Here is a 21322-nt window from a genome sequence, read left to right as displayed (position 1 = left end):
GCCTCTTCCTTAACCAATCCATTGTGCTCTGCAACTGTTTTTACTGCTTCTTATGAGCCCTTGTTGCACCCTGCAGGAATAAACTAAGACAGGCCTACAGCCTAGATCTGCTTGCTGTGTCAATTCCACCACCCAGTCTCTTGAGTAAAGACTCAGAGATGGGCTTAGCTTCTTCTGGAACAGTTTCTTGCACCTGGTAAGTAAGCAGACCCAAGCCAGTGTCTACAACACAGTCAGACAGGTGGCTGCTGCTGCTAAGTCACTTCAGTCGTGTCCGACTCTGTGCGACCCCATAGACAGCAGCCCACCAGGCTCCCCCATCCCTGGGATTCTCCAGGAAGGAACACTGGAGTGGGCCACCATTGCCTTCTCCAATGCATGAAAGTGAAAAGTGAAAGTGAAGTCGCTCAGTTGTGTCTGACTCTGTGCGACCCAATAGATGGCAGCCCACCAGGCTCCTTTGTCCGTGGGATTTTCCAGGCAAGAGTACTGCAGTGGGGTGCCATTGACAGGTGGCAGGAGGCTATAAAACCCACCAAGAATGTAAAGGTGAACCTCTCACTCCTGGCCAACTCGCCACCAACAGAAATAGAGTCAGCAGCAGTAGTGTTCTCTATAGAAATTTGGGAGACCTATGCTTCCACGTGGGACCATGCCAAATAGCCTTCTGCCTTATGTAGTTATTCCAAGTGAGGATGTTTCTGGGGATCCTTTGCCATTGAAGAATTTTTCACCCTCTTATTGTGTCTATTGGTATCTTTCTATATTCCATATCATGCTTCCAAAGTGACAGCCCCACAGACTTCCAATATTCAACAAGTAAGATCCACTCTCCTTGGGGCTGGCATGCCATGCCTTTTCCAGTCTATCATCACCAGTCCTGACCTTGGTTCCCACTACACCTGGGCTCTGGTCCTACTGGGACTCTGGCAACATTCATTAAGGCCAAGATATATGTGAATCATGAGATACTCCATCCGAAAACCTATGACCTTCCATATTTTCCATTAAACTATGAAAACACAATGTATCTGAAACTAATAATCTAGCATAATGTGCAATGTTGGAAATTAATGTTGGAAATTATAATGAAAATTAATCTTGTTGATTTTACTAAGTTCTATGTCTCATGTTAACATTATAATTTTACATAACACTGATAGCACTTGAAAAGGTCCTTTGCTTACATTATCTCTTTAATCCCCACAACAATCCTATGAATATTTACAGATAAGAAAGTGGAGACACAGAGATATTACTTTCATTTTGCCAAGGTCACACAGTTTCTGGGAGGTACAGACGGTTTCCAATCGCACATATGCTGATTTTAAAATTCCATTAACATTCTACCACCCAGTCTTGCTTTATTCATCAATGTAAATCTCCACAATGTTCACCTAAACTGACTAACAATGAAAATTAATAAAACAAGCTACTCATCTTTGCAAATTTCAATGCAAAAACTATGCTTTCTTGACACTGTTCTGATTCTTTTAGTGCTGTAATAAGAGCTATATGCCTCTTTGCAGATCAGTGCCACTAGAAACCTCATACACTCAACCAAGACTGTCCACAGATGGAGAAATGAAAGCTTGTAAAAGGCACTAGAAATGAACGAAAATGATAGTAATGAAAAGGTAGGAAGACAAACAGCATTTCAGCAATTACACTGTTCCGCACAGAAAGTTGCCCAGCATCAAATATTGGCCTTTTATGTTGTTAGGCAAACATCTAATTGCACCATTTACCTTCAACAGTGCTGACGAGAGACCAAATGAACCAAACGCTATTTCTTTATTTGTCATCTGCCATGGATTCTAATGTTAGAAGGAAGGAATGGAGAGTATATGAAACTGCAAGAATCTACTCTGTTCTGATACAGGTGAAGATAAACATCCATCCCTGGAAAAACCCTTGGCATCTATATGGAATGTGGATTTGGGAAAAGCAGAAGTGAGTGAAGGAGCATAAGATGTAACTCTCAGGGCCTGACTCATGGCACATACAGGAGGGCTCAAATGGATCCATTTAAAAATATTAAATACGAATATTTTTCACAGAAAAAAATATTTACTCACTTTTAAAAAGAAATGCTTCCCATATCTTTGACTCAGCTATCTTACTTCTAGGAATTTACATGAGAAGAAACACACACAGACGCACATATCCATATGTGACAGAAGTGTCAATACACACAAACACACTAACAAACCCCTATATGTGATAAAAGTCTTGGTTGAGATTGAGAAGGGTATCAGAGGAAGACAAGGAAGGGTTGGAAAAGATTTAATTTTTACTATATTTTTTTGTACCTTTGGACTTTTCTCCAATGAACACCTATAATCCATATAAGAAATTAACTAATTTAACAAAAATGTTTAACCCATGCTTCAAATACACATACCCTGTAACCCAGAAATATCTCCTTTAAAAATGTTTACTGGTTAAGAATTTGCCTGCAATGCAGGTGACCTTGGTTTGATCCCTGTGTTGGGAAGATCCCCTTGAGAAGGGAATGGCTACACACTCCAATATGCTTGCCTGGAGAATTCCATGGACAGAGGAGGCTCTTCTGTCCATGGAGTCACAAAGAGTCAGACATGACTGAGTGAGTAAACTTTCACTTTCAAGCCCCAAGAAGTTTGTACAAGGATATTTGGCACAGTAACATTTGTAATACAAAAGATTAGATGGAATCTAACTTCTTCCCATCAATAGGGAAACACTTCCACTCAATGTAAAACTCTGTAGCCATGAAAAAGAATAATATATCCACATGCAAAACACATCATTTTTAAAGCAAAGTAAAGAACAACATGTATAACTTACTACCATTATTGTAAAAATAGGGAATATATATAGATACAAACATTCCTGTATAAATTTCCTAGAAGGAGACTAAAGAAGCAGTCTAAGTAAAACTGGTTAACAGTTGAGAGGGTTTCTGAGAGGTTCATGATTTTCAGTATATACCCCTTTTCATTTCCTCTTTTTTTTTTTTTTGCTTTTAATTTTTTAGTATCAGTATGCATTAATTTTTCAATTAAAAAAAGATCTTTCAAAAATCAGTGCCTTTCCACAATGACACAAAGAAAACCCACAGCAGCCACCTTTATCTATGAACTTTGTTCTTTAATTATGAATCTGAGCAGAAAATCAAGCATTAATGGTATCCAAGGAACAGCAAGAATCCAAGAGAAAAGGACCAAGACAAACGAAGAAAACAACTGACCTGATACAAAAGAAAGCCACTTAGTATTCCCAGAGATATTTAAGATGATATTATAAACACTTCCTTCCCCCAAAAAAAGCAAATAGAAAACAAATTGTTCTTGGAAACTAAAAATATGATTGACAAATATAAAAGGGTCATACACATTATACAATCAAAAGAAAAAGAGAAAATATGAAAGAAAAGTTGATGCATAGAGGATAAATCCTCAAAACACATATGTATCTCATAAAAAGTAAGAAAAAAGAAATAGAAGATGATGATATAAAATTAAAAATTACTGAAGAAAATTTCCCAGAGCTGAAGAACAAGCATGAGTATTCATATGAGAGTGCCAGTGACAGCCAAGCAGAAGACTTGAACAAATCCCAGTGAATTTCAACAGCCCCAAGGATAAAGTTGTTGCTATTGTTCAGTCACTAAGTTGTGTCTGACTCATTGCAACCCCATAACTGCAGCATGCCAGGTTTCCCTGTCCTTCACTATCTCCCTGAGTTTTCTCAAACTCATGTCCATTGAGTCAGTGATGCCATCCAACCATCTCATCCTAAGTTGCCCCCTTCTCCTTTTGCCCTCAGTCTTTCCTAGTATCAGGGTGTTTTCCAGTGAGTTGGCTCTTTGCATCAGGTGGCCAAAGTACTGTTGAAGCTTCAGCTTCAACATCAGTCCTTCCAATGAATATTCAGGGTTGATTTCCTTTAAGATTGACTAGTTTGATCTCCTTGCAGTCCAAGGGACTCTCAAGAGTCTTCTCCAGCACCATAGTTTGAAGCATCAATTCTTCAGCACTCAGCCTTCTTTATGGTCCAACTCTCACAACCATACATGACTACTGGAAAAACCATAGCTTTGATTATTCGGACTTTTGTCAGCAAAGTGATGTCTCTGCTTTTTAATATGCTGTCTAGGTTTCTCATAGCTATTCTTTCAAAAAGCAAGCATCTTTTAATTTTGTGGCTACAGTCACCACCCACATTGATTTTGGAGACCAAGAAAATTAAATCTGACACTGTCTCCACATTTTTCCCATCTATTTGTCACAAAGTGATAGAACCAGATGCCATAATCTTCATTTTTTGAATGTTGGGTTCTAAGCCAGCTTTTTCATTCATTTCTTTCACCTTCATCAAGAAGCTCTTTAGTTCCTCTTCACTTTCTGCCATTAAAGTGGTATCATCTGCATATCTGAAGTTGTGGATATCTCTCCAGGCAATCTTGATTCCAGTTAGTGATTCATTCAGTCTGGAATTTCACATGATGTACTTCTGCAGAGAAGTTAATTAAATAAGCAAGGGTGACGAGGGTGACAATATATAGCCATGATGTACTCCTTTCCCAATTTGGAACCAGTCCGTTGTTCCATGTTTAGTTCTAACTTTTGCTTATTGTCCTGCATACAGGTTTCTCAGGAGGCAGGTACTGTATCTGGTATTCCCATCTCATTAAGAATATTCCACAGTTTGTTGTAATCCACACAGTCAAAGGTTTTAGCATAGTCAATGAAGCAGATTTTTTTTGGAATTCCCTTGCTTCTTCTATGATCCAGCATATGTTGGCAATTTGATCTCTGGTTTCTCTGCCTTTGCTAAATCTAGCTTGTACATCTGGAAGTTCTTAGTTCATGTACTGCTAAAGCTAGCATGAAGGATTTTGATAATCTTGCTGGAATGTAAAATGAGTACAATCGTACGGTAATTTGAACATTCTTTGGCACTACTTTTCTTTGGGATTGGAATGAAAACTGGCCTTTTCCAATCTTGTGGCCACTGCTGAGTTTTCCAAATTTGCTGGCATAATGAGTACAGCACTTTACCAGCATCATCTTTTAGGATTTGAAATAGCCAGCTGGGAATTCCATCATCTCCACTAGCTTTGTTTGTAGTAATGCTTCCTAAGGCCCAACTGACTTCACACTCCAAGGTTTCTGGCTCTAAGTGAGTGACCACACCATAGTGGTTATTTGGGTCATTAAGAGCTTTATTGTACAGTTCTTCTGTGTATTTCTTGCACCTTTTATTAATCTTTTCTGCTTCTGTTTTTTGTCCTTGCCATTTTTGTCCTTTATTGTGCCTATCTTTGCATAAAATATTCCCTTGGTATGTCTAGTTTTCTCAAAGAGATCTCTAGTCTTTCCCATTTTATTGTTTTCCTCTATTTCTGTCCATTGTTCACTTAAGAAAGCTTTCTTATCTCTCTTTGCTATTCTCTGGAACTCTGCATTCAGTTGGATATATCTTTCCTTTTCTCCTTTGCCTTTCACTTCTCTTCTTTTCTCAGCTATTTGTAAGGCCTGCTCAGACAACCACTTTGCCTTTTTGAATTTCTTTTTCTTGGGGATGGTTTTGGTCACCGCTTCCTGTACAATGTTACAAACCTCCATCCATAGTTCTTCAGGGACTCTGTCTACTAGATCTAATCCCTTGAATCTATTCGTCATCTCCACTGTATAATCATAAGGGATTTGATTTAGGTCATACCTGAATGGCCTAGTGGTTTTCCCTACTTTCTTCAATTTGACCCTGAATTTTGCAATAAGAAGCTGATGATCTGAAGACCTTCCTGAGGATGAAACAAACCACATGAAACAAAGACAGATTTCATGCATTGGAATAAGAAACATAATGCCACTAGATTTAACATCAGTCACACTAAGTGCTAGAAGAGAGGCAAACAATGGCCTCAAGTTCAGAGGAAATAGTACTGAATCCGAAATTCAATACCTAAGAATCCTATCAACATGAGGGTAAGACAGATATAGTTTAAGAAGTAAAAGCCTGAGAAAATGTATTTCCCTTGTACATTAATATGGTTAATCTGTATTCAAGAAAAACTGTGGTTAAACAGCTGACAATCTTAGGCTAGGCTGTCTTTCTTATATAAAAGATAAAGTGTCAGGAGAAACAAATATGAAAAAGAATGAGGTCCAGATAAACAGTGGCATGATCTTGAAAAATGACAGAGTGTTAAAACAAAAAGTCCATCTGAGCTTTGTGCTTATAACATTCTTTTATGAGCAACCCTAATTTTGTGACATTAAAATTATACCTTCTCCATAAGTCCGATAATACTATTTGGTTTGGCAAAGAAATTATTTATATATTATAAAAACTCTATTGGGACTTCCCTGGTGGTCCAGTGGTTAAGACTCTGTGCTTCCACTGCAGGGGGCCTGGGTTCAATCCTTGGTTAGGGAACTAAGATCCCATGTGCCATATGGCCAAAAAATAAATAAATAAATAAACCAAATGTGCCTATTTTTAAAAAAGAATATTTTAAAAAATAAAACAAAAACTTTCTATTGATTTTCTATTTTCAGAATCAACCTACAGACCAACATGTATATCCAAACACAATACAAATATGATATATCTTGACAATGTACAAGTAATATATGTGATGTAGTTGCGAGTTGGTCATATGGGAAGAGGAATTGGAAAGGATAGGAATGCTAATTTGATCATGTCAATCACAGGGAGCAAGACTGTCTAAATCATATCAAGAAATAGGGGTTAGGTATATAATTTAAAGTTACAAAAGTAATCAATAGAAAAACTAAAATATGATTAACTCAAATGAAGCTAGTGTGGTGAAGGTAGAAATAAAATATGCAAGCAGCCTTAATTCAGCGATATTTATGGCATAGGGTCGATTGACACTATTTAAAGTTGATAAATCATCTTAATGAGTATTCTGGAGACATTTTACATAAAAATTAATTTTTTAATATTTTTCAGTGGCTTCCTCTGGAAGTAAGGTTAGGCTGTAGGACAATAAAGTCTTTTCATTTTTGTTTTATTCATATTTATGCTGTTTGAATTTTCACTTCAATGTTCTTAGCTTTTTCATAATTTTTTATAATGTACTTCTTGTATAATTGAGCTGCCTCATAAACTCTAATCAAGACATGTATATAAGTATTATTATGACAAATTATAATAATAATCATGAGTAAAAATATATTTTACTGAGATCTTTTTATGTACTGTAGGTTATGTGAGCACTCCCACTGATTCATCACAACGGTCCTATTATAAACACTGTTATCTCCTGCACAAGGAAACTAGTCTTAGAGATTAAGTAATTTCCCATAGTAACACATCAAATAAAAACCAAGGGTAGCTATGGCTTAGATTCAGGACTGTCTGACCTCAAAGTTCATGCTTATAACCATTAAATCCTGCTGCCTGCACTTATCCTATGATTTTGAACTTGCAACTTACAGACTCCATTGTCTCTATCAACTGTATCAGTTCTGACAGTTCTTTACTTGAATTCCAGGGTACTTTGAAGACAAATTTCAAGACCAACACTTTATATACCAGTTGCAGTAAAGGCTAGAAGGTAGAAAAGAAAGGGCCACAAATTCTAAGAGCAGATAATTTTGACTAAAATTCAGCACCGAAGTATCCCGTCAAATGTAAGAGTGAGATAGAGATATTTTCAGATATAAACAGGACTGAGAACATTCATTTCTTTTGTATCTTTTCACACACACAAAAAAAAAATCACCTGAAGATTTATGCTAGAGAGGGGGACTATACATTTGCAAAATTAGACTACTTGAGTTTAATTGTTTTTTTTTTTAATCTGTCATTCCACTTCCTACAGGCTTTACAATTAGGAAAACAAATAAAAAGTCACCACTCATTACTTCATGTGACAAGTTAGTTAGTTTCTACTTTTGACAAACGGGAACAGATTCTGGTTATCCTGTCATTCAACAGGTGTTTAGAATCACATTTCTTGGTGCTGGGGATATGACAGTGAACTATAGACCCAGTTTTGAGTTGCTCATCATAAAACAAATTGTGGTTGGAGGGGTGCTTGAAACTCCATCATCTCAACCAGCATCCCCATGCTTACTCTCACTAACATTCTTCTCATTTTTCACAATGATTTTAGTACTGGGCAAATAAAACTTCAAGTCCTCCATACATTCCTCCCCTTCAGAGAGATTGCAGCCCCAAGGCCATCCTACATGAAAATTCAGAAACCATTATGAGAGCTTAGAGTCTTGTGGGGACAGACAAGCAATTAACCACAATTATATTCACATACATTCACATACATGGGTGATGAAGTAAAGGGTTCTGAGCTTTTTTATTATTATTTATATGATTTTATTGTTACAGTAAGTGGAAGAATGAGAAGTTATGCACCAAGCCATGCAACATAGTTTCAAAGTAAAGGATTAGAATAATCAGTCACATTTCTTATCTACCATATACTTTGATAAGCTATAAACTATATTTTTACATTTCAAACGTGTTTAAAATTTCCACATTTCTTGTATAGGCATAGACACAAAAATCTCTTTGGGAACTACATGCTTCTATTTGCCAACTTCAAACAAGCCTCAGGATAGATCATATTATTAAGATAACACAAAATGCATCCTTTTTTCAGAATCCTTCCCATAAATTCCACAGCCAGATATTCTGCAGAAGTCTCTTCATCTTAAAATAGAAATTCTATTCTATAGATAGCTGAAAAAGATTTGAGATGAAGAAGGTTAACTGCTCTTTTGTGGGTCACAGCACTGATGCACTTCAGCCCTCAGAGCACAGCTGAACTTTTACTCATTGACTAAGATAGTTACCACTTCTTTCCTTCAATGTCTTTCTGACACATTGGTTTATTAACACATTGGCCCATATATGGTAAATTCATTTGATAGCCCCTCCCAATCCCTTCAGGCTTCCCTGATAGCTCAGTTGGTAAAGAATCCCAAACCCTTCATACTAAATATTGAAGCTTGATTAGAGATGGAAAATGATGCTACTTATAGTAGAAGAAACCAAAATCCAGTCCTCTCTCTCCCTTTTGCTAAATAGATGCCTACATTGTTTGGGTATGTCCTTCCCTCTGTACACTGTGATGCTCAGGAAAGGAAGGAAGACCTACTTCACACTGCCAGGTCTCCTGTTCTTATCGTCAAGGATTAGTTTGGATATGCACATGAGGTATAATTCTGGATACTGTGATGTGTGGGACATTTTGGAAAGGCTCTCCTTATTAACGAAAAAGATAGTTGGGGATAACCACCCCCTGTACCCAATGTCACTGTGTTGGTAATGATTCCTGGAGCTATGGCAGCCATCTTGCAACCATGTGGGGAACTAAGTCAACAGGTCCAAGAGGGCAGAACAGAAAGACGCAGGGAACTTATATTCCTGCTCTTGTTGAGTAGTTGAATCAACAAATATGGAGCTGTTCACATTTGGACTTACTGCTATGTGAGATAATAAATATTCCTTATTGGGTAAACCATTTTGAGTCAGGATTTTCTGTTTCTCAGCAGATAAACACATCCACACACGTCCACATAGATGTGTTCTGTTATCCATTTCTTCCTCCACCCACCTGCCATCCTTAACATAATTCAATTGGTATCAACATTTTTACACAGGTAGATTTTAGCTTTCTTCAGTGATAAATTTAAATTATCCTCATGTTTTATACTTTCCTTTGGCAATCTAGTTTAAGAAACTTAATCTTATCAATGATATCTGGTTACGACACTCTTGGGGTACTAATAATATTCCTAAGGTCATAGGAATAGCACTAGGCCTTTTGATAGCCTAACATGTCCATTTGGACCAAGGACTCTTTTCCCAATTAAAAAGGACAGAAAATAAAAACCTGAGTTATATGCGGAAGTATTCTAATTCTTACCCCAATTTATTTCTTTTTGGATAGACTTTCGTTATAGCACTCTATGCCTGACTCTTTGGCTTTCACAGTTTAATTTATTAGCTTTGAGTTAATACTATTCCCTTAATCTCACTAATCCTCTAAGAAAGATGAACATAATGGTGAACTTCATATAAGAAACACTCTATTAAATTTGAAATTATTAAATTGTACACATAAAAATAAAATATGAATCTACATTGAATTTATATCACTGCCTGCCCAAATTCCTGAATTTTAAGCCATCTTTTCACCAATACCACTTCCAAATGTCTCTCTACGTGAGCTTATCAAGACAAGTATCAAAATTCATAAAATCAACCAAAGCAATTGAAAGGCCCATGCTAATAAAACATAACACAAGTCAAGTTAATTACAATTAGATTTTAAATATTTTGCTTGAGGATGCTAAGCTTATTTCATCTGGAATATAGTTTTAAAATGAAATGCTTATATGTAAAAGACTTACAGTGTTATACAGCTTCAAGGCATGAGGGAGGAAGCCCTATCTGGCACTATTTAAACATTACATATTCATCTCCAAAATAACAAAAATAAGCAGTTTGACTGTAAAATTATTCTCAAGACTTTTAACCTTAAAAAAAAATGTAACGGCTGTAATCTCTTAAGCACTTCTGGACAATAACAATTTTTTAAAATCGTAACCTGGGGAAAGCTAAAATACCAACATTCATTTTTTGGATTTTGCAGCCAACTTTATCACACAAAGTGCTTTACTATTTTTTTTTTTTTTTCCATTTCTGTGTTCTATTCTAAGAGGAATTCTCTAGAACAAAGCCTTAAGTTTATATCAAAGACAAATTGTTCAGTACCCAGCCTACCATATCTTTAGTGTTTCTCTAGCGCCTTATAAAGAAAAATACTGGAGATGCTGCTGCTGCTAAGCCACTTCAGTCATGTCTGCCTCTGTGCGACCCCATAGATGGCAGCCCACCAGGCTCCTCGGTCCCTGGGATTCTCCAAGCAAGAATACTGGAATGGGTTGCCATTTCCTTCTCCAACTGGAGATGAGGTTAGAATTTTTAAAAGTAAATATGAGGATGTGGTAAAGATTATCTTCTCCAGTCTGTAAAGTGGGTATGGGAGTTTTAAAGTCCAAAAATAGTGGACAGTCTCATCCAAAACAGAGTCTGAAGATATTCCTTAAGTAAAAAAAAAAAAAAAGAAATTCCTTAAGGAAAGTTTGAAGGAATTTTGAGAACTGTACTTCAACTAGGCAAGATATAAACATCTAGAGGATCTGAGTGGAGAATATGTACCGTTCTTATTTTTGGTAATTTTTTGAAAAGTCTAAAATTATTATAAAATGAAAAGTTTTTAAATGTTTTAAAATCATTACTATTTTGGCATGAAGAATTAATTCAGCTGTCTAAAATGTTTTATTTTCTGACCAGAGTCATAATAGTAAAGAATATTACTGTGCCAGAAAAAGTTTCAACAAGTGGTCTACAACCTCAATTCCTATCTTGGTTCTCAGTGGTATTTAAAGATATCAATCTCCATTGGTAGATTTTCACACAGATGAGTTCAACATAGAAGAAATAATTTAAAAGTTCCATGTAATATATGTTAATTATTTTTCAATAAAACTGGGGAAAAAAAGCTCCATGGACATTTGCCTGGTTTAGTTGGTATTTAAAATCTGACTTAAATACACTGCTTTTTGATTTGGTGGCTTATCAGTTCCTGTTATATTATTTCATAACATTCCTATTTTTATTGGTACTTAAAAATAAAACATAGGGATTTTCCTGGTGGTCCAGTGGTTAAGAATCTATGCTTCTAATGCAGAGGACAAAAGTTCGACCTGTAGTCAGAGAACTAAGATCCCATATGCTGGGCAATGCAGCAAAATAAATCGATAAAAGACAAAACTATTGACCTAAAATGGCTACAATCATAGACTCAGACACTCTCGGAGCTCCACAACAATATTACAGATCATCCTGTACTGAACAGGGATATAAAGGAACTTACCCAAAGCCACAGAGTACGACCTAATACATCACATCCTAAAACAGAACACATCAGCCAATTGCAGCGTAGGAACCTAGACTGACTAATATATAAGACATTCTTGTAACAACTAGAGAAATTTAAATATGGAATGACTACTAAATAATGTTTATGATTACTGTTAACTTCCTTAAGTATAATAAACTATTTCCATTGTCTTTACTGTTAGATGATACATGTTGAAATATTTATAAAATTTTGGAACTTTTACTAATTTTCAAAAAGTACAGCATATGTGTTTGCATGTGTTAATATGTGTGTATGTGTTACTACACTGAGAGTGAGAAAAAGAAATTATAGAAAAATGTTAACAATTATTTTTATTTAGGTGGAGAGCACATAGGAATTCAAACTTTCTGTATGTTTAAGAATATACAGTAGTCAGGAATTCCCTGGTGGTCCAGTAGTTAGGGTTCTGCAATTTTACTACCGAGGGCACAGGTTTGAACCCTGCTAAAGGAACTAATAATAAGATCCTGCAAGCCACATGGAGTAGCCAAAAAAAAAAAAATGCACAGTAGCACTGTGCTTCACCGAAAGCCATAATAGCTCCCACAAAAAATGTACTAAGGACTTTGTCTAGAGCCTTAGTGATTCTTTTTAAGCAGACAGTTCTTAACAAAGTTGATTTATCTGTTTTTCTTTAGTACAATAGAGTAGAAGTAAAAGTTAAAAGAGAGAAATGGATATTAGAGACAGTCATGGTCCACTTGACAAACATTTATAAAGTGTCTCTCACACTTGGGAGACAGCAATGGCCACAACATGATTTTGGCCCTGAGGAAGCCTACAATCCAGCTGGTAACAAAGACATGCAAACAATTAGCCATAAAGGATAACTAAGATACCTAATACAGAGAAAGAATATGAAACAGTAGCTACAACTGTATTAGCAACCAGTGCACAATGAGACTCATAATGACTACCCTAAGCCATAAGGGAAATGTCAAATTTTATTTCACATACATTTAGAAAGTTAGAGAAGTTAACATTACATTTTATTAATATTATTGTGAAAGTGTTGTATTATGCAAAGTTTCAAAGTTTACAGAGAAATATTTTACATGTTAAAAAATTTATTTCCCTGGTTAGGAAAAGTCAATATTCTTAAAATATTAATACTCACCAACTTAACTCCAAAATCACTGCAGATGGTGACAGCAGCCATGAAAATAAAAGATGCTTGCTCCTCAGAAGAAAATTTATGACCAACCTAGAGGGCATATTAAAAAGCAGAGACATTACTTTGCTGACAAAGGTCCATCTAGTCAAAGCTATGGTTTTTCCAGTAGTCTTGTATAGATGTGAAAGTTGGACTATAAAGAAAGCCAAGCACCAAAGAGTTGATGCTTTTGAACTGTGGTGTCCAGTAGTCATGTATAGATGTGAGAGTTGGACTATAAAGAAAGCCAAGCACCAAAGAGTTGATGCTTTTGAACTGTGGTGTTGGAGAAGACTCTTGAGAGTCCCTTGGACTGCAAGGAGATCCAACCAGTCAATCCTAAAGGAAATCAGTCCTGAATAGTCATTGGAAGGACTGATGCTGAAGCTGGAACTCCAGTACTTTGGCCACCTGATGGGAAGAACGAACTCAATGGAAAAGACCCCGATGCTGGGAAAGATGGAAGGCTGGAGGAGAAGGGGACGACAGAGGATGAGATGGTTGGATGGCATCACCAACGCAATGGACATGAGTTTGAGTAGGTTCCAGGGGTTGGTGATGGACAGGGAGACCTGGTGTGCTGCAGTCGATGGGATTGCAAAGAGTTAGACATTACTGAGCGACTGAAATGAATTGAATTGAACTTAACCTATAATCAATACAATCCAAATCAAAATCCTGGCAAGTTTTTTGTGTGTCAACAAAAATAAATACTAAACCTTCTATGCAAAGACAAAAGACCCAGAATAACTAATACAATATTGAAGATGAATAAAGTCTGAGGATTGACACTATGTGACTTCAAGACATACTATAAAGCTACAATAATGATCAAGACAGTGTGGTATTGGTGAAAAAACAGATCAATGGAAAAGAATAGAGATCCCCAAAATAGACACAAATACAGTCAACTGATCTTTGACAAAGAAACAAGAACAATTCAGTGGAGAAATGATAGACTTTTCAACAAATGGTATTGTAACAACTGGATATCCACGTGCAAATAAAAAAAGAAGAATCTAGACACTGGCCTTACACATTTTGCAAAAACATTCAAAATGGATCATAAGCCTAAATGTAAATTGCAAAACTATAAAACTTCTAGAAGATAACATTGGAAAAAAATCCAGGTGACTTTGGGTTTGGCGATGAGTTTTTATATAGATTACCTATATATGCACAATCTATGAAGGAAAAAATTGGCTAATTGGACTTCAAGAAAATCAAAAACTTCTGTTATACAAAAGAGACTGTTAAGAAAATAAAAAGAAAAGCCAAAGACTGATATAAAATATTTATAAAACATATCTGATGAAGGACTTATATACAAAGTCCTTCAAAGAATTCTTAAAATGCAATAATAAGAAAACAACCCAATCACAAAACAGGCAAAAGATCTAACCAGATATCTCACTAAAGAAGATAAACAGATAACAAATAAGCATATAAAAAGATGTCAAACATCATATATCATTAGAGAATTGCAATTAAAACATCACTTGGATACCACGACACACGTATGAAAGTAGCAAAAAAAGTTTTTTTTAAATGAACAATAACAAATGCTGGCATGGATGTGGAACAACAAAAATTCTCATTCATTGCTGACAGGAATGCAAAATTTTACAGCCACTTTTAAAAAGTTTGGCAGTTCCTTACAAAATTAAATATAGTTTATCATATAATCCAGCAATCACACTCTTAAGTATTTAGTCAAATGAGCTTTTTAGTTACATAGTTACATCTACACAAAAACCAGCCCACAAATGTTTATAGAAGCTTTATTCACAATTGCCCCAAACTGGAAGCAAACAAGATAGCTTCCAAAAAGTGAACAGATAAGCAAACTATGGGACATCCATAAAATGGAATTTTATTCAGCAATAAGAAGAAATAAGCTATCAAGCCATTAAAAGGCATAACAGAATCTTAAATGTATATTTCTTAGTGAAAAGAACAAGTCTGAAAAGTCTACACACTACATGATTACAATTATATGACACACTGGAAAAGCTAAAACTATAGTTTCAATAAAAAGATCAATTGCCGAGAGTGGGAATGGGATGAATAGGTGGACCATAGAGGATTTTTTTACATCAGTGGAACTATTCTTCTGGATGTTAAAATAATGGACACAAGACTATGCATTTATCAAAACCCATAGAACTTTATGACACAAAAATGAACCCTAATGTAAACTATAGACTTTAGTTCATAATAATATACCAATATTGGTTCAGTTGTAACAAATATACCACACTAATGCAAGATGTTAACAACAGGGGGCATTATCAACAGGGGAGAGAGGGAACTCTGTACTACATGCTCCAGTGTCTGTAAACCTAAACTGCTTTAAAATATAAAGTCTGTTAATTTTTTAAATTTTGTGTGTGTGTGTGTGTGTAATACTCATTTTCCCCAAATGCCAAATAATGAAGCTCTATTAGAGTAAGCATGTGTTGCTCACAGTAAGCCTTTACCTACACTAAACTGTTTTTTTGTGAATCGTCAGTCACTTTTAGAAATGCTCAAATAATGAGCACATAAATTATGGGTAGGCCCTGGGCAGAGTTTCGAAAAGTGTGGTCTTCAAACCATCTGCACCAAAATCATTGGATGCTTGTTAAAAATCATATCCCTACTAAATCATAACCTCAAGGGGTGGGCAATCTGCATTTTTAACAAGTTCCCTGGGGATTGTGATACATGACAAGTGTGGGAAGCACTGCATTAACGGTGTATGAGGATACTTAAGGACTACTCCTTTTATTTTACTGCTTATAAAAAGCAAACAATTAAAACATACCAGCTGCCCAGTAATTGAGAACAGGTTTCCCTTCATCTCCCTGGCACAAGCTGACTTATTTTGCAGTTTCAGGAACTCCAGCCATAAGGACTAACTTTTCCAGAAGCAATTTATTATATAACACCATGGTTTTTAAATTTCTGGTCTTTCAAGAAAGAAATAACTAGACAGTGAAGACTAGGATGATGCTTATGGCCCTTTTGTGCTTTTTTAATTGAAGACTTTTGAATCATACTTTTAATAAAGGATTAAAAAAGAAGCTTTCTGATGCTTTTATCATTTATTATTCCCCAAAATTGAATAAATATTTTTAGATAAAATTTTCAGAGGACATTGTCAACTCCTTTTTATCTGAATTAATTTCTTTGAAATAATTTTTGTCTTGCCCTTTTCAGGAAGATATTATTTTACTATATCTAAACCAAAGAAGGTCAGAGAGTCAGATCCCAGGGCAATGGGTTCACGATCACGTCCCAAAACAATCATAGAGCGTGCCTGATCAATCCTGGCTGTCATCATTTCTTTGACTCTACATCTTGCCCTTTTGTGACCTTGGCAATCCACCTTTAAGCAGTATGGTATTGTTACTGCCCCAATTTATCCAGTGGTCAAACTTCAAGCAATCCTAGTCATTCAGAACACAGCAGACGTGTGTCTTTCAAATCTTTGCCTTGTCTTTCTGCATCCTTTCCCTCTTCATCCAACAAATCATTTATAGTCCTTCCCTAGTGGAAGCAATCTGAGCTTCATCATTTATACTTATAATCTAGGGCAGTGCTGCTCAGACTTGAGTATGCATAACAATCATCTGTAGGGCTTGTTAAAAGACAGATTGCTGGGCCCTGCCCCCAGTTTCTGATGCATTGAGTCTGGGATGGGGCCCAAGAATTTGCATTTCTAATAGATTTCCAGGTGATGCTGATACTGCTAGCCCAGGGACCACACTCTGAGAACCATTGATATAAGAGAATTTGCCACCTTTGATCTGGTATTTGCACCAGATAATGTATGACAGGCGTTGTAATTTATATAAATTGTTACAGGACTCATTAGAGTGGGAATCATAATTAACAAACCTTAGATGGTATGTATATTAGAGACTATGCAAATTGACAACTCCTTTTGATAGTGGTCAAGGCTACCATATACACTGGTTTGGCCAAAAAGTTCATTCAGGTTAAGACGTTATGGAAAAACTTAAACAAACTTTTTGGCCAACCCTATAATTACTTTTCCATTGTCCCAGAGAAAATCATGCAACAAAAATCTCAAGTTAGCATGTCACAATCTTGCCTTTTATTTATTTATCAACTCTTAACTAGCCAAACCACTCATCTGTCCCTGCCCTGCGCACTTTCACTCAATTTCCAATTGCCTGCCTTGTAGTCTTGGCTAATCTGTTGGACCTGGACCCACTCCATGAAGACCTGCCCCTTTCTACCACAGACCCATACTGCCTCCCACCCTGCAGAATCCAACCTGGCTTTCTGAGCCCTGGTCATGGATCTTCTCCATCTTTCTCCCTGAGGACCTGAGGAGTTCTGGCCCAATTCCTCCCAGGGCTCCCAGGCTTCTAGATGTGTCATAAATCTCTGGCATTAGTCCCCTTAGCTGCCTTGCTAGGCATAATTTGGAGAAGAATGTTTATTCTCTTTTAAAGGGAATTGGGAGAATGCCAGAGCCAAGGCAAGGCAAGGGCCATTCTGGGAATTAGATAGTGAAAGTGCCCTCATTATGTGGCAGGAAAAAGGGGAACATTCACACACAGGAGTATATTGCGGGAGAAATATCAAGTCCCACATTCTTTGATTTTCTCTGATATTTTCCTTACGTGAGGTGCCAACCAAAATGGTTTCTCACCTTCAAATAACAGCTGCACACTCAGCTGAGAGACATTGCACTAGGAAGATCAAGATCAAATCCAGAAGAGATCAAGCAACAATAAAGGTGGGCTACACGAACAGCAGAGGGCGGCAGACCATGTCACAAGAGGGACTCCATCCTCAAGCAGTGCTTCCCGTAGGAAGTTCAGGTCTGCTGAACTACTGGGGTTTCAAATGGGAGTACATTGGAATATTATTAATTACTTCCATTTTATTACTCCTCATGGCTGGATGCTAACAAGAAAATGTCAGAATAAGAGAAGACCACTGGATCTGAAGTCTAAAAAGCCAGATTCTAGCATTTTCTGTTTGACTTGGCCAACACCCCAGAGCCTCTGTATTCTTACCAGTGAAATGGAGGGGGGAAATACTTAAAAGCAATCAATAGCATCACCTGTGGTTCATAAGTAAAAGGAAAAAGTCTATATGTACAAACATTAGTTATCTCCCAGGTTGTAAACTCAAAATTAAAGAAGTATGTTCATCTCAAAAGGTTACCTCAGCTCTTCCTTCCACAAGCCCAATGCTTGAGAATCCTTTAGCCTTTATAACAATTGTGGAAAGATATTCCAGGTACTGGCCTGCAGAAATAGAGGGGATTTCTGGAGTAGGAGCCCATTCAGGGAGTCACTTAAATCCCACTTCATAATTAACAACATAGACCACAGCACCCCAATCCCAGGTACTTAAGCGAGGCTGGCAAAAGAGAATCCAGGAGCCTCAGTGCAGAGAATTGAGTGGCGGGGGAAGATTAAAGAGAAAGACTAAATCTAGGGCTGTCTTTTCCAAACAATTACTGGAAAATTGCAGAACCAATCTTCCCCAGGGAACCTCAGGGAAAATATTACTTTGATTGTGTGATTGCATCTTTCACCAAGCACAAAGAGCCCTAGCCAGCATGGCAAGGCAGAAGCGTAGAGCTCCAGTGGTTCTATTACGCCTTTGCAGAGTCGCCACGCTCAGCTGATGTTGAAAGAAGCACAAAATTTAAATGCCAAAGTTAAAATCACAAATTCTGGACCAAACTACAAGACAGAATTCCAGATGATTTCATTATATTTTTGTGTGACTGGCTATTTATTAATTGCCATCACTGCAGAGAATTTTTATTTTAGGATAGCTAAGATTTCTCTTGCTTCCAAGCACAACCAACACTGTCCTCTCTTCTGCTAGAGAAATTTCTCTAACCAATCTTCCTGTCATTTGCCTCAAGGGCTTACTCAAATTGACACTGGAGAGTTAATTTACACCTTCCTATTTTACAAAAACAATCCCAGAAGAAAGTACTAGATGATCTATCCTATTTGGATTAAAAGTCTAAATTCTAATTTTCGGGCTCTGCTATGGATTATATAAATGGGAACCCTCATAGAAGCTAGGAAATGTTTTCTGTCCTTTAAATTATTTTCTGTGCTGGTTACTTTTAAATCTGTCTCTTCCTCAAAATCTAGCTAACAAACAAATCATTATAAATACTGCCATTTGGGGAAAACAAAATATAAAACCATTGAATTCTTCTACAAGGAAGTCATTAATTCAGTTAACTGAATTTGACCAATTTCCAGAGCAGTCACATCTTTTCTGAACCTTAACAGATCTAGGGTCCTTTTTAAGTTGTAGCTAACATATATTGGAATTTTTTTAAGCTAACATATACTTAAGACCAACATAGGTTTCTTTTGAATGTATGTGGTATTAAGCTATCCACTGACACTGCCTTTTGCCTGCCTTCTGTACACATGGTGATGACACATTTCCCTGCCCCAGTGAAAAGGCAGGGCCAACTGAACTGCTTTGGTCAGTGAAAGGACAAGCATGCATCACTTCTAGGCAGAAGGCTACAAGAACCAATGCCCAAGTGGCCCATCCACTTGCGCAGTCACTGTGTCCAGTTATCTACCTGGACTCTGAGTGAGCAAACCATGAATCAGAAACCCCTTAGAGAAAAAATGGACATGTGATGCCAAGGGTTATAAACAATAAATCTTTGCTGTTTTAAACCACTGAGATTTTGGCCTAATACAGCTTAATCCAGCCTATCCTGACAGGCCAGGTTCAAAACCTGGCTCTAACACTTATTATCCTTGACTATACAAACAAGTTCTTAAACTCTCTGAGCCTGTTTCTTCCAGCATAGTACGAGGAAAATTACACCTTTCTTAAATGAGAACCTACATAGTAATATACCTTTCACATAGTAAATTTTCAACATGGATTAATAATTGCTGTTATCATTATCATTGTTTATATAGAAGAGAATCTGAAAATGGGCAGTGCAAGAGCAGAACATTTCCACTTGTTCTTCTTTGAAAAATGTTAGGTTAAGAACTACCACTTGGATTTTCTAGTTTAAACAAGTCCTGTACAGGAAATACAAATTTTATTAATAGTAGAACTGGCATATTATGAATGCAGAAAACAATGAATATATAGATGTTAAGTACTCAGCAAGTCGATGACAGAGAGGGATTTATTTATTTACTCAATTTAGGAAATTGTGACCTTGAAATTCTTATGCAAAAAATCCATAAATTCCAATTTGTAAAGTACATGAAAATAGCAACAGGAGTAGTAATATAAAGGACAATGCATGAAGAATTAGAATGGCTTTTAAAGCAACATTTGTCTGCTTCCTTCTCATTAAGCCTGTTTTAAAAGGTGAGGTATGTCTCTGACCCTAAAAATTAAAATTCCTCACCCCAATCAGTCTGGTTTTGTACATTGAGATATATTGCCTTCCTCCACAAGCACTAAAAGATTTCATAAACCCCAGGGTAACAAGAGATAAATTTCTTAATAAAAATTCAATTTGCAGGGTTTAGATATTATTTACTTCTTGATTGGAGAGCAATTTGTGAACCTTACTCAACACAGCTATGTAACTTCTTCCTCTGGCAATGGGAGCAGAATTGATTGGATCCTTTCATGGAACAACACATGGATTGATCCAAATTTTTTTTCTCTCACATCTCAATATCGCCTTGCTATTTACTTTCTGTCAAAATAATCCTAGCATGCAAGCCACCAGGCAAAACATAGATTTTTATATAAGATTTTCATCTTTGTTTTGTAAATGATCCTGTCTGCAGCAGATTCTTTCTGCTTACCAAACTCACATTTTAAAAAGAGATAACTCAGGTTTGTCCATTTATTCCACCTTTGTCAAAAATTTGCCGACACAAGTCCTTGCTTCTCATTTGTATAATATTAAGAACTCCGTTCCTCATTTTGCACATCCAGAGCTATTAGTTCTCTTCAATAATCACTCAGGACTTAATTATACCCTCGGAGCCAGAAAAGATGCATCTACTAGCCACAACCACATGCCTACCTCTCCGTTACACAGGCCAGTTGGAGGCCTTGGCTCTATGGACTTGGCCACGTTTCATGAAGCACTGGCAAGACAAGATAGTCCATATGGGTACTACAACACAGGACTTCCAGGGCCTAAAGGAAAATAAATCCTATTATGTTCTCTCTGAATGTATCAGTTCAGATCATAAATACCT

Source organism: Bos mutus, chromosome 9 (assembly GCF_027580195.1).
Source record: "Bos mutus isolate GX-2022 chromosome 9, NWIPB_WYAK_1.1, whole genome shotgun sequence".
Taxonomy (NCBI): domain Eukaryota; kingdom Metazoa; phylum Chordata; class Mammalia; order Artiodactyla; family Bovidae; genus Bos; species Bos mutus.
Note: the sequence above shows the minus strand (reverse complement) of the source record.